Source organism: Rattus norvegicus, chromosome 20 (assembly GCF_036323735.1).
Source record: "Rattus norvegicus strain BN/NHsdMcwi chromosome 20, GRCr8, whole genome shotgun sequence".
NCBI classification, from domain to species: domain Eukaryota; kingdom Metazoa; phylum Chordata; class Mammalia; order Rodentia; family Muridae; genus Rattus; species Rattus norvegicus.
The window spans coordinates 5070297-5085741 of NC_086038.1; positions in this window are offsets into that span (position 1 = coordinate 5070297).

Sequence of the window (15445 nt, forward strand, 5' to 3'; positions counted from 1 at the left end):
TTGTCCGGTGTGTCAGCAGAGGATTTGGTCTTTCTTGGTCTATTTTGGGATTTATTTCCCGACACTGAGATTTCTTGTCCCAGGTCAGCGCTGGAAGATCTTTAGCCATAGCCTCTTCTCTGCTCTTGTTCTGAGTCAGGAATGGCGCCCGGTGCCAGTCAGTGCCGGAAATAGTTGTTGAACTAACTTGTAAACAGCGCTTCCCTTCTTCCTCCTCTCCTCCTCCCCTCCCCCCTCCCCCCTGCTTATACATGAGACAGCCCCACCTCCCCCCCTTACCCGCCTTATCTCTTCTTTCGTGGGAGGCAGGTGACCCAGTCCCGACTTAGACTTGCAGTGTAGCAGGTGACCTTGCAGGGTGACCTTGTGCCGAGTGCTAGAGCACAGGTGTGCTCACGAGGCCCAGCCGTTGTCACACCTTGGGATTCTGAAGTGCTTTGCGCAGTTTCAACTTTTCACTTGTTGTACAAGCAAACTCTTTTTTTTTTTAAAGATTTATTTATTATTTATGAGTACACCGTAGCTGTCTTCAGACACACCAGGAGAGGGCATCAGATCTCATTACAGATGGTTGTGAGCCACCATGTGGTTGCTGGGATTTGAACTCAGGACTCTGCTCCTAACCACTGAGCCACCTCTCCAGCCCCACAAGCAAACTCTTAACTCACAGAGGATTAATTCCTTGTGTATGCCCCCATTGATTGCCCCAAGATAAAGTCTCATTGTGTAGCTCTGACTAGCCTGGAACTCACCATGTAGACCAGGCTGGCCTCATATTCACTTGGATCCACCTGACTCTGCCCTGAGTGCTGGGATTAAAGGCACGGGCCCTGTGTGCTCTCTGATTTCAGATTATGAGCTTGGGTTGGTGACCCTGGGATAGACCATCTTAGGTTATTATGGGGTTCTGTCAAATTCACTTTTATGAGTGTGTATCAAGTCTATGGAGAAGTGAAATCATGTGGAAAGGAATTGGCTGAGTTACATAAGAGACAGACACAGAAGGCCACTGGAGCTTCAGGGGTAAGGCACTACGCTGTCGACAGTCAGCACAATACATGGCTAAGGGCTGTCAGGAGGCCAAGTGTGGTGGCCACAACTTTAATCCCCGCACTCAGGAGACAGAGGCAGGGGGAGACTCAATGTGAGTCTGAGGCCAGCCTGCTCTACAGAGTGAGTTCCAGGACAGCCACAGCTACACAGAGAAACGGTGTCTCAGAAACCAAAACTACAAACAGAATTCCCAAGAGCTGCAGACATGGCTCAGTGCTTAAGAACAACACTTGCAGAGAACATGAGTTCAGTTCCCGGCACCCAAGCCCTGGATCTCCAGCTCCAGGGGATTTCAGGGCAAAATTCTTCCTAGGGAATCTGAAATCTCGAATGCACACACACACACAGACACAGACACAGACACACACACACACACACAGAGACACACACAGACACACAGACACACACAGAGACACACACACACACACAGACACACACAGAGACACACACACACACAGACACACACAGAGACACACACAGAGACACACACATACACACACACACACAGAGACACACAGACACACAGAGACACACACAGATACACACATAGATACACACACAGACACACACACACATATAGACACACACACACAGACAGACACACACAGATACACACACACACATACAGACACACACAGATACACACATAGATACATACACACAGACACACATAGACACACACACAGATACATACACATAGACACAGAGACAGAGACACACAGAGAGACACACAGACACAGAGAGACACACACATACAGACACACACAGACACACACAGACACACACAGACACACACACACACACACACACACACACCTGTCCACCTAATCAAAAAGAAATCTTTTAACAACAGAGCCTGGAGAGACAGCTCTGCAGTTAAGTGTGTTGGCTGCTCTGGCGAAGGACCTGAGTTCAGTTCCCAGCACCCACATCAAACAGCCCACCACCACCTGTAACTCTAGCTCCAGAAGGTCTGATGCCCTCTTTTGGCCTTTGTGGGCCCCGCACAGGCACAGTAATATACTCCCAAATGCATGCACATGAATAAAAAGAAATCTTTTTTTTTTTGGTTCTTTTTTTCGGAGCTGGGGACCGAACCCAGGGCCTTGCGCTTCCTAGGCAAGCGCTCTACCACTGAGTTAAATCCCCAACCCCATAAAAAGAAATCTTAAAGGGAGCTGAAGAGGTGGCCCAGTGGTTAAGAGCACTGGCTTCACTTCCTGAAGACCCAGGTTCAGTTCCCAGCACCCACATGGCAGCTCACAACAGTCTGCAAACTCCAGTTGCAGAGGACCTGACGCCCTCACATGGGCATGTAGACAGGCAGAACACCAATGCACATGAAATAAGTATAGTTGAAATTCAAAAGCCTTATCTAACAGATCAGGCTGGTGAGACGACTGGTGGTCAGGAGCACTGGCTTTTCCTCCAGAGGTTGCTGGTTCCATTCCTACCGCACACATAGTGACTCGAAAATGTAACTTAGTCCCAGGGGACTTAATGTCCTCTTCTGGCTGCCTCTGGCACCAGGTACACATGTAGTGTGCAGGCATACACGCGGGCGAATGTACGAGTAATATCCGTGCGGATAATTATCCGTACAAATAACTCTAAAACCTCTGTCTTCCCCCTGCATTCTTTGGTGTCTTCGTAATAGATGCAAGAGAGGCGATGTGGTAATAGCAGAGCAGTGTCTGCAAGAAGGTCATTAGCCGGGAACCCCACTTAGAACCGGGGCCGAGTGGCTATCACGTTCATCCCTTTCCTAAAGGACTCCCAGTGGGGAGGACACACCGCCCTCTGGCCCACATAGTATTTTTCCCAGTTTTAATTTTGAACCAGGCCAGTTACTTCCGTAATTATACAGATGTACTGAATAATTGAAGGAATGGGAAAAGAACGCCCAAAACCCCAAAGAATTACCATCTTAAGTAGAGAAATTTTCATATTCTATTTTCTCTCGCTTTTCCCCCAATTTGGGATGTTGTTTATATACCAGGGAAAGCAATTAAACGCGCTGGCGGCTCACTTTTGAGAAGCCCCTAGAGCCTCCACAGCCCGGCAAAGTACAGCCAGGCTGGGCACCCGGCACTCAGCACGCCCCTGTGGCTCTAAGCCACTAATAGGGAGCTGGCAACTGCAGCCTCACAGCAGCAAGCCAACTCAGCTGTGCCGTGCGAGCCCAGACGGGCTGCGTCCTGCGTCCACTCGGCTTGCTGGCCCTGGGCCCCTCCATGGGTAGCTCTTCTGGGGATTACCTTCCTCAGGAGAGGGACAGGAGGCCTGGGGCACCCAGGAGTCACACGCAGGTTTTGTTGTTGCGGGAGTTAACTTAAAATTTTTATTTGTAATGATGTGCATGTGCGTGCATGCGTGTGTGTGTGTGTGTGTGTGTCTGTATGTGCGCATGCATGTGTAGGTACACATGTGCATGTACGTGTATGCCCACTAGAAAAGGGCATTAGATCTCTCGAAGCTGAAGAGTCAGGTGGTTGTGAGCCCCATGATTGTGGATACTGAGAACCAAACGTGAAATTTTAAAAGAACAGAAAGTTCTTTTTATTTACTTTTTTTTTTTTTAAAGATTTGCTTATTTATTAATTATAAGTACCCTGTAGCTGTCTTCACACACACCAGAAGAAGGCATCGGATCCCATTACAGATGGTTGTGAGCCACCATGTGGTTGCTGGGAATTGAACTCAGGACCTCTGGAAGAGCAGTCAGTGCTCTTAACCACTGAGCCATCCCTCCATCTCCAAAGTAAATCTCTAAAATAGGAGGCTATTTTCTCTTTCTTAGCCAGTGAGTAGAAGGCTGGCTTAGCTTGTTGGAGCCTGAAGTTCCATCCCTAGCACCATGTACATCCTGTGTGGTGGCCCTCACTCGTAATCCCTGCACGTAGTAGGTGGACTTAGGAAGATTACAAGTCGAAGGCCATCCCCAGCTACCTAGCAAGTTCAAGGCTAGCCTCGGCTACATGAGGCCCCATCTCAAAAAAACGAATTTGATGTTTTTCTAAAGTAGTGGTGTCATATAAGCTAGGCCCATCCTTCCTTCCTTTCCTCCTTTTCTGCCATTTCTTTTTCTTCTAGCGCACAAACCCGTAACGCCAGCACCTGGGCTGAGGCAGCAGGATCAAACACTGGACCTGAAGAGATAGCACAGAGGTTAAGAGTTGCTTGCTGTTCTTCTAGAAGATCACAGTATGATTCCCAGTACCCGAGTACCCAGTACCCAGTACCCAAGTACCCAGTGCCCAGTACTCAAGTGCCCAGTGCCCAGTACTCAAGTACCCAGTACTCAAGTACTCAATACCCAGTACCCAGTACTCAAGTACCCAGTACCCAGTACTTGTAACAGCCATAAGCAACACCCTCACATCTGAGGGAGCCAATACCTCTTCCGGCATCTGTCTCGCACACCTACCATTCATAACATAATTTAGGAAATAAACTTGTGTATCCACAATGTCTCCCTCATTCTCTTCTTCCCTCTTCCATTCTCACTGTGTGTGTGATGTGCTTTTGTGAACTTGCGTGTCCACGGGCTCATGCATGTGCAGTGCAAGGCTGATGGCAGGTAATCCCCCTCCCTCTTCCACCTCACTCGCTGAGGTGGGTGTTCCCAGTCAGACCCAGAGCTCACCAGACAGCGAGTCCCCCCAGTCAGCTTGCTTTGCGGATTCCCTGTCTCTGCCATCAGGGGCTGGGATTATAGCCCCTCTACCCTGCCCTCAGGCCTTTACGTGGGTTTCTGGAGATCCAAACTCTGGTCCTTTCTTTTGGGTTGGTAAGAACTTTAACCACTGAACTAATCCCCCAGACTCCCTTTTCTTTTCATCTCTCTCAATAGTTTTCATTTTCTTTAATTACTTAAGAAAAAAAGATTTATTTATTGTATTTATGTGCGTATATTGTCACTGACTTTGGACACACAAGAAGAGACAGTGCTCTTAACTGCTGAGACATCTCTCCAGCCCTTAAAATTACACACACACACACACACACACACACACACACACACACACACAGACACACACAGACAGACAGACACACAGACAGACAGACACACAGATACACACACAGACAGACACACACAGGCAGACACACACAGACAGACAGACACACAGACAGACAGACACACAGACAGACACACACATAGACACACACAGATAAACATACAGACAGACAGACACACACACAGATACACACACAGACAGATACACACATAGACACACATAGACAAACACACAAACAGACAGATAGACACACAGACAGATAGACACACAGAGACAGACACACAGACAGACAGATAGACACACAGACAGACAGACACACAGATACACACACAGACACACACACACAGACAGACAAATAGACACAGATACACACACAGACAGACACACAGACAGACAGACACACAGACACACACACAGATACACACACAGACAGATAGACACACACAGACAAACATACACAGACACACAGACAGACAGACACAGACAGACAGACACACAGATACACACACAGACAGACACACACATAAACACACACAGACAAACACACACACAGACACATACACACAGACACAGACGGACAGACACACACACACATGTATAGTATATATATATGTTCTTCCTCCACCTCCCTTTCCACCATCCACTCCTCCTCTCCTTTCAGAAAATGGCTGAAAGGCTGGCTTCCCCTGGACATCAACCAGCCATAACAAATCAAGTTGCAGGAAGAGCAGGAGGGGGAGAAAGCATTTTTTTTTCTTTAAAAAAATTTTTTTTTTGTTGTTTGAGACAAGATCTCACTTACAGCTTTGACTGGCTTGGAACTCACTATGTAGACCAGGCTAACCCCAAACTCACAGAGATCCACTTGCTTTGGTTTCTCAAGTGCTGGGACTAAGAGCATGTGCCACCACACCCAGCTGAATATTTTTTTCTTGTTAATTTGTCTTTAAAGATCTATTTTAATGCATGTGTGTGTTCCTGTGTGTGTGCACTTGTGTTAAGTGCACACAGAGAGCTGGGTCCTCTGGAGCTCCAGTCATAGGCAGTTGTGAGCCGCAATCCCATCTCCTGCAAGAGCTGCCAGCACTCTTACCTGCTGCTCTATGTCTTAAGGAAGTGTGTGTGTGTGTGTGTGTGTGTGTGTGTGTGTGTGTTGTGTGTCTGAGAGGGGGGGTATGATATGTATAAGCAATCATACATGTGCCATGGTATGCATGTATAGAGGTTGGAGGACTCTTTTGGGAGTCATTACTCTTCTTCCATTGTGGTCTAGCCTGGGGTAGTGTTGGCATATATTTTTCTCAACCTACTTTAATAAGCGTCCAACCTCTCCTCCCGCCCACCACCCACCAGAGGCAGTGAAAGAGAAAAGTTATCAGGATACAGGGGAAGTGTACCAACCTGCTTAGCAATGGTTCTTTAGGGACAAGCTCGATCTTCTTTGACAGGATATCAGCAGTTCAGTGCAGTAGCAAACACCAGTGCACTCCTCTCGGCAGACACCACACATGAACCAGCAAGAGCAGTTCAATCCAAAGGAAGCCACGAGGTTCGACAACCGGTCAGGGTCCAAGGAAGATGCAAGAATTCACAGGAACCTCACGAGAAGTTCTTTGTGAATTTCTCTCTAAGACACCACAAGCAGAGCTCAGCAAAGCAATGTAAGGCGAACCAATACACGTGCGTACTTAAGGAAGAATAGCGAGGTGGAACAAAGCAAACCAATGCTCTCTCCCACTGTCTGTGGGGCCATACGTACACTCCTTCATCCCTTGTCCTTTCAAGTGTCCGCTATAGCAAAGCATCCTTCCTAAAAGCACCCCTTCACCCGTGTCTGCTTCAGGGAAATATCATTTGACATAACTGACTTTCCAAAGAAACCGGAAGTGTCCACTTCAGGGTAGGGAGAGAACCCAGGAGGGCGGAGTCTGCAAAGCGGAGTGTGAGCTGTAGGATGCTGTGGAAGTGTCTTAGTCTGGGCTTCATTGCTGTGAGGAGACACCGTGACCAGGGCAACTCTTATAAAGGACAACATGTGATTGGGGCTGGCTTACAGGGTCAGAGGTTCAGTCCATTATCATCATGGCAAAAGCATGGCGGTGTGCAGGAAGACATGATGCTGGGGAGGAGCTGAGAGTTCTAGATCTTGATTCAAAGGCAACAGGGTGTGTGTGTGTGTGTGTGTGTGTGTGTGTGTGTGTGTGTGTGTGGTCTCTTGTGGTCTCTTCAGCATTGAGCAGAGCCTGAGCCCCTCCCCCCCAGTGATGCCCTTCCTCCAACAAGGCCACGCCTCCTAATAGCACCACTTCCTTCAGGCCAAGCGTCTTTGAAGGACCCCGGGATGCTCCCACATATGTTTCCTCGGAGAGGCTGGGGGTGCCCTCAGGGTTCAAAACCTCTTTCAATCTGCCACCTCTCTACTCAGCTCAACCCAGTGTCCAGGATTAGAGAACTGCTCCTCCTCAGTACAGCATTGGAAGAATGGTGTCAGGAACTCACCAGGCTCCACCTAGAAGGTCTGGGAGTGCGGACCAGGGCGTGCTGTGGTCTTCATCCTTTCTTGCTCAGCATTCCGAGTGGACGCCATGGAAATGGATGACATAGAATCAGAGTTTCAGATGTCAGGAAACTGGGGCAAAGTGCTGGATGACAGAATCGCGGTCCAAAAATAACTGAGTAGCCTAGAATGGAGGGCCTGAGCTAAGATGAGAAAAAACCACGGAGCTTTGCAGGCTGTTCTGCCTGACTTGGCTGTCTCATGTGCAGGGTAAGGGTATGTGGTTCGCCCTCCGGTGTACAGGCCAAGGGGTGTGCTTAGCCCTCCCAGGTACAGGCTGAGGAGTGTGGTTAGCCCTCCTGTGTATAGACTGAGGGGCGTGGCTAGCCCAACTGTTTACAGGCTGAGGGGTGTGGCTAGCCCTCCTGTGTATAGCCTGAGGGGCGTGGCTAGCCCTCCTGTGTATAGACTGAGGGGCGTGGCTAGCCCTCCCGTTTACAGGCTGAGGGGTGTGGTTTAGCAGACTCAGTGCACATGATGAATGCATGGTCTTCCTTTTCTTTTTTAGATTATTTCACTTCGTCTTTTGCGTATGTTTTGCCTGCATGAATGTATCTGCACCACGTGTGCGCTTAGCGCCCAGGGAGGTCAGAAGAGAGCAGCATCGGATCCCCTGGAACTGGGGTTGCAGATGGCTGTGAGCCACCATGGGCATGTCTCTAGCTAAAGTCCTCCGCAAAAGCAGGGAGCGCCCTTAACCACCGAACCGTCCCCCTAGACCCACAGCTTACGGTTTTATAGGCAGTCTATAAATGAAGCCATGCCGTCAAAGCACAGAACGACTCTCTGTAAGAGGGAAGCCTGCTCTCTGTTTGATTTCCAGCCTGTCTTTGACTGTGGGTCCGATCCCCGATGAACAAAGGCAGGCTCATCATTTGTGAGACAGCAGAGTCACCAAGGAAGCTTTTACAGCTTTCTGTTCTAGACCCTGGAACCTGCAAGGTCACCCTGTAATGGAGCCCGCTCTGACTGGGGAGATTGAGGGAAACTGAGGCTGCCCCCCTCCCTCGTGGACACTCCTCAGATGAGTACCTCTCTGGAGTCACCCTGCAGAGAGGCTGTGATGTTTGGTCTTCCTCCTCTCAAAATGGTCACCTTGATTAAAACAGTTTCCTGTCTTTCGACCTTCCTTTTGTCTGCTTTCTGCTCTTGAGTCAGGGTCATGTGTAGCGCGATGGCCTAGGAATCTCTCTGTGGCTAAGATGACCCCGAACTTTTGATCCTCCTGCCTCCACCTCCTCAGTACTGGGATTGCACCAGGTGTGCCCCGCTATGCCTGGGGTCTGCAGTGCTGGGGATGGAACCCAGGGCTTTGGGCATGGTGGGCCAGCGGGCAGCAACTGAACCACCATGAGTTCAAGAGTGAGGAACAACCTGAGTGGAGGGCTGGCTGGCTATGGCGAGACCTGTGGCTGGTCTTTGCTACTTTGTGGCTCCTTCTTTCTTCCACCCTTCTTTTTCCTTTCAGTCTCTTTATCTCCCCCTCCCCCACTTCACCCCATCACTAAATGGGAGAGGGAGGGGGAGGGGGAAGGAAGAAGGGAGGGAGGGAGGGAGGGAACCTTTTTTCTTTCAGCTCTACTCTGGCCTTGTATACCCTAGCATTTATCTACACTCTGATAAGTTCCCAGAGTTCCAAGTGTCACACTGTTGCAGAAACTGTCTGCAACTGGCAAAACCATGCCTCTGCTAGAGCACGAGGCAAATCATAGTCAGCTTCGGCAAAGCAGCCCTATCTCCCCACAACTGGGATTGAAAAGAAAACACCCTTTTTTTCTTTTCTTTTTTCCAAAAGAATTATTTATTTATGATTAAGAGTACAGTGTTGCAGGGGTTGGGGATTTAGCTCAGTGGTAGAGCGCTTGCCTAGCAAGTGCAAGGCCCTGTGTTCAGTCCTCAGCTGGGGGGGGGGGGCACAAAAACAAAAACAAAAAATAAAGAGTACAGTGTTGCTGTCTTCAGACACACCAGAAGAAGGTATGGGATCCAGTTACAGATGGTTGTGAGTCACCATGTGGTGGCTGGGATTTGAACTCAGGACCTCTGGAAGAGCAGTCAGTATCTTTAACCACTGAGCCATCTCTCCAGTCCCAAAACATATCCTTACAATGTTTCTGTGGGTTGTTTTTTTTTTTAAGAAAAATTCCATAATTCTCTCTACCTAGTTCAGATATCCAAAATTCTCTTTACAGAGACCTAGTTCAGAAACTCAGGCTCTTGAGGGACACAGGCTGCTCAGCAGGAGAAGCTGGAGTAGGAGCTTCCACAGCAGCCCACAGAGTACAGAAACTTGTTACAGGCAGCCTGGGATGAGAGTAGTGGAGCTATCAAATGGGTCGTAGGGCAGCAATGTGGGCTATAACTCACACTATGCCTTACAAAGCCTTCCCTCTTGTGGAGATTCTTTCCATCCCCCAAGCCAGCCTCAAACCTTGAGGAGTGCAGGGTGAGCCTGGTGGGAGTTGTTTCCTGAGCAGGGAGTAGCCACCTCTGCCAGCTGCCTGTTGGTTTGCTCACAGCCCATTGCCTGTGTTACCTGTGGTCCCTCCTAGATGGCCTACAAGGCAAGTTCTCTGTGGCACTGAGTAAGACTAACTCACAGGGCCCAGGGAATTCTAACTGTCCTGACTGTTGGCGCTGAAGAGATGGCAGAGGACCAAGCTGAGTCCCAACACCCGCATCAGCAACACCCACATCAACAACACTTGCATTAACAACACCCGCATCAGCAACACCCACATCAACAACACCCGCTTCAACAACACCCACATCAACAGCCACATTAACAACACCTGCATCAGCAACACCTGCATCAGCAACACCTGCATCAGCAACACCTGTATCAGCAACACCTGTATCAGCAACACCCACATTAACAACACCTGCATTAGCAACACCTGCATCAACAACACCCGCATCAGCAACACCCACATCAACAACACTCCCATTAACAACACCCACATCAACACCCACATTAACAACACCTGCATCAGCAACACCCACATCAACAACACTCCCATTAACAACACCCACATTAACAACACCCGCGTCAGCAACACCTGCATCAACAACACCCATATTAACAACACCCGCATCAACAACACCCGCATCAGCAACACCCACATCAGCAGCTCACGGCACCTGCCTCTCCAGCTTTAGGGGATAAGATACTTCCTGCACTAACATGCACACACACACACACACACACACACACACACATGCACACACGCACATGCACACACACGCACACACATATTGCCCGGTGTGGTGGCTCACACCTTTAACCTTAGCACTTGGGCAGCAGAAGCAGGTAGATCTCTCTCAGTTTGAGGCCAACTTGGTCTACATAGTGAGTTCCAAGACTGTGTAGAAGACTCCTTTTCAAACAAAACAATAAAAAAAAAAAAAGGCCTTTGTTCATTCCCTAGCACCCACAAACCAGGTGTAGTAATGTAGGCAAGAAATTCCAGCAGCAGTCGGGAATGTCAAAAGGTCAAGACCATCCTCTGCTACAAAGTGAGTGTGAGGCCAGCCTGGGCTACATATGACCTTGTCTCAGAAAAAAATGTCTGTTGCCAGGTATGGTGCTTCAATCGTTTGGCACGTAGAGGCCGAGGGGTAAGGAATTTGAATTCCAGGTCAGCCTGGATGTTGTAGTAGGACCTTGCGCTAAAAAATCGAGGGGAACAGTCTGGAAGGACTCCGTGGCAGAGCCCCCAGCACAGAAAGGTAAGGCTAGAATGAGAACAGCTGGGGTGTGGCTCCTGTCTCTAATCTCAGCACTTGGGTGCTGAAGCCTGGGTCCCATCAGCATAAGCAGGCGAGAGATTCCAAGTTCGATCTGAAGGACTCGGGTGGGTGAGTGGGCCGGGAGTCAGGAGTTGTGTGGGTAGCAAGAAACAATCCAATCCCTAATCTCATTTAGTTTAAAAAAAAAAAAAGCGCGTGTGTGCACATGTGTGTACATCTGTGTGAAGGTGACTGAGGAGACTGGAGAGGGTGTTGGGTCCCTAAAGCTACGGTTTCAGGGGCTTGTGAGCCAACCATGGGTGCTGGGAAACAGACGTCAGTCCTCTGAAGAGCCGTAGCAGCTCTTAGCCACTGAGCCCCTTTCTTGATTCTCACTACATTTTTATGCTGTGTGTGTGCGTGCGTGCGTGCGTGCGTGCGTGCGTGTGTGTGTGTGTGTGTTTTCACGAGACAGAGCGCACGTACAGCTCAGAGGACACGTCTTAGGAGACGGTCCTCTGCTTCCACCATGTTGATCTGGAGGGGCAAAACTCAGGCTGTAGGCTTGATGGACCAGCACCCCGGCCTGTTTGCCATCTTGACTCGCAGCGTTTGTGTATTTCTCTCCCCTACTCCTGTTCCCCGCGAGGCGATGTTGGACCGGTGACTCCCAGAACTTCCTGATGGCGGAGACAAGGTGGCAGGCAGGCCCCGCCTCCTCGGCTTGCGACGGGGATAGAATGAAATGGCAAGTTCAGCTCACTCCGCTCAGCGCCTGGCTCCCAGGCGTTCCAAGGGGGATGTGATTGTCTACCTCTCCAGATCCGCACACACGGCCTCGTTTTCCCTGTCATTGCCGGCGCGCTATTAATTTCGCTTCCCACTTACTATTTTCGGCGCTTCAGAGGAGGAGTCTGTGGCTTTCTAGCAATTCTGGAGGATATTGTGGTGTTCTCTCTCACCTCTCACGGGGTTTCAAGGCTCATAAACCTCCCCCTCCCGCTTGCTAACCTTATTCTAGGCAATTTGGAAGGCAGTGCTGTGCGGTCCTGCCCACACTTGACTGTTCATGATAACCTCCCATCCCCCGGCCCTTTGGCTAAGAGGAGGGTCTAATGAAGGCTTTATTTCTAAGTAAGACTCCACTTCCATTTCCCCCGCCCCCGAGCTTCAACCTTCTCTCCTGCTCCTGGTGTCAGTGGAGATGCTCCCCTAGTCAATGGAGAAGCTCTCTGAGTCAGGGGAGATGCCCCTCCCCCCTTCTCCCTGCGCTTTCCAGATTTCAAGCTCAGCCTGACCCAGGGAAGGGGCAGGTGGACCACATATATGCAGGGGTAGCTGTGTGTGGGGTAGCCACACACAGACCAGCAGAAATGGCTCACTCCATCCTCAGTCATTCACATGAGAGTTGGGATGTTCTAGGCCACTGGGTGGGATGGTGCATGCATCTGTAATCCCAGCAGTCAGAAACAGGATTGCTACGAGTTCAAGGCTAGCCCAGTATACATGGCCTGTTCCAGGTTAACCCTGTCTTAGAAAACAAAACAAAAAGCCGAGGGGGGGGGAGGCAGGCTACCCCCTCGGACATCTTGCTCTAGGTGCCCTGTCTTCCCCCATGTCCCCCAACCTTGGTTTCAAATAGAACTGCGAGTGGACACCTGGCCAACTCTGGCTGAAGCCCCCTTCCCAAGACCTTTCTTCTTCATTCTGAGGTGGCCCCAACCCACCATTCCCCAAAGCACACCACACACTAAGTGTAAAATTGCCGAACGGACTGTGTAGGGTGCTAGGGTGCTGGGCCGTAGCTCTGACACCCTGCATTCAACAAGACCTGTGTCTTTCGCTCTGAGGTGGGCTCAGCTACCCAAGAACAAGGATCTTGTGGGGAAAGTAAGGTTGGCTGTAAAGAAGACAACGGTGAGTGTCCACCCCCATCCCACTCCACCCCCATGCTGCCACAGACAGGAAGCAATCCCATCTCTGTAAATCTACAGTGCCCCCTTCAGGAACAGACAGCAGGAAAGGGGGTCACTGCCTATAGGTAGCCTCCTAGGTCTGGATGTGTTGCAGGCAGGGGGATAAAGGGTAACACTGGCCAACCCAGGCTGCTCTCTCTGCCCCTTGTGTATTGTTGTTGGCACTGCTGTTCTAACCTCATGCTGGTCAGCTGGGGGGTGTGGTGGTGACACACACCTTTAATTCCAGCACTCCAGAGGCAGAGACAATCCAGATATATTGGAGGCCAGCCTGGTCTACAGAGAGAGAGTTCCAGGACAGCTAAGTCTACATAAAGAAACCATGTCTGGGAGGTGGTGGGGAGAACCTAGAGACCTTGAAGAAATTGCCCTTTGAGACAGTGGGTTCTAGAAAGACAGGGACCAAAGCTGTGTAACTGGGGTCATGTGATGCAGAGCGCTCCCGGGTCCCCCAAGGGAGCAAGTGTGGCAGGGGCTGAGTTGATGAGCTCCTGATGCACCGCTTCCTAGGAAGCCATGAACAAACGTGCTCACCCAAGATGGGCGACCAACACTTCACCAAGGAACGGCTCCACCCAAGTCTGTGTGCTGAGCCGGTGAGGTGAGCTCTCTCTGAGGGTTGGAGCTGCCGACTCACTGAGAAAGAGGCCCCAGCACAGCAAAGACTCATGAAAACTGCACCCAGGAAGTGCTTACTGCTTACACCTCTTGAGCGGGTCCCCTTTTCTGGAGATTTGTTATTTTTAGTTACATGGACACGCATCTGGACATGCAGTACCTGTGGAGGCCAAAAGAGGGCGCTGGATTCCCTTGGAGCTGGAGTTACAGGAGCTGAGCTACCTGAAGTGGACCGGGAACCACATTCTGGTCCTTTGACCAGCAAGTCATCTCTCCAGCCTCTGTTTTCAAGTCTTCTTTAAAAAAAAAAAAAGATTGATTTATTTATTCTATAATAGTACACTGTAGCTGTCTTCAGACACACCAGAAGAGGGCATCAGATCTCATTACAGATGATTGTGAGCCACCATTTGGTGCTGGGATTTGAACTCAGGTCCTCTGGAAGAGCAGTCGGTGCTCTTAACTACTGACAGCCCTGTTTTTCTTTCTTCAAGCCTCCTTCCTTCCTCTAGCAGTGGAATTTCTCAGTTGAGGGTGGAGGGGAAAGTGGCTATACACAGTAGGACCCCCACCCCCCCCCACCGCTGGCTTCCCCCCTCTCCCCTAGGAATCCTCTTATGGTTAGACCTGCTTGCTGTCTGTGCCCACCCTGACCAATCATTCTCTCCAAAGCTCCCTCCCTGTACCTGCTTCCTCCCCTCGTCTGACCTGGGTGTGGTGTTGAATGATGTCTTTCCCACCAAATGCATAAGTCTACTCCCTAGTCCTGGGGCCTATTGTAGGAGACTGGATCTATACAGGAGATGCTTGTAGGTGTGAGGACTCTGAAAATAAAATAATCCTAGGTTATCTTAGGCCAGTGTTTAGTAATGGGTGTCATGGGACACAGACACAGACACACACACACACACACACACACACACACACACACACACACACACACACGGGGGTGGGGAGAGCTGGCATCCTGATGTTAAATTCATAGCTTCTCAAACTTAGAATATGTATGTGTTGTGTCAGGACATTTGGCTCTAAGGAACGGGAACAGCCCCCGTGACAAAGGAAAGCCTTTCCGGAACTCTCTGAGGGAGCAAGGACGATTGTCTTCTACTTCTCGGGACACTTGGCTCCCCTGCCTTGGTGGCCCCCACACTGCCGTTACCCTCCCTCTTTGCCGTACAAAGAAACCCTATGGGGTGGAGGGAGGAGAAAGAAAGAAAAGAAAGTATTAGGCTAGCCTGGGCTACATGAGCTTCTGTGGCAAACTCAACTTACCAAACTCAAGTTACACATTCTGCTGCTCTAGCAGGAACCAGTGGCCCCTGACTGGGTGCATGTCCTGCAGGTACCTCGTGGCAGAACCCAGGACCCTGGGCCTGCACGCATCTCCTCCTGGGCCTCTCTGGTGAGACTGGGCTATCCCAACTCTGCTGGGAACCCAGCAGGACCTTTTCCTTGGACCTTGGCCACAGGATTGGCAGAATGCCACCCAC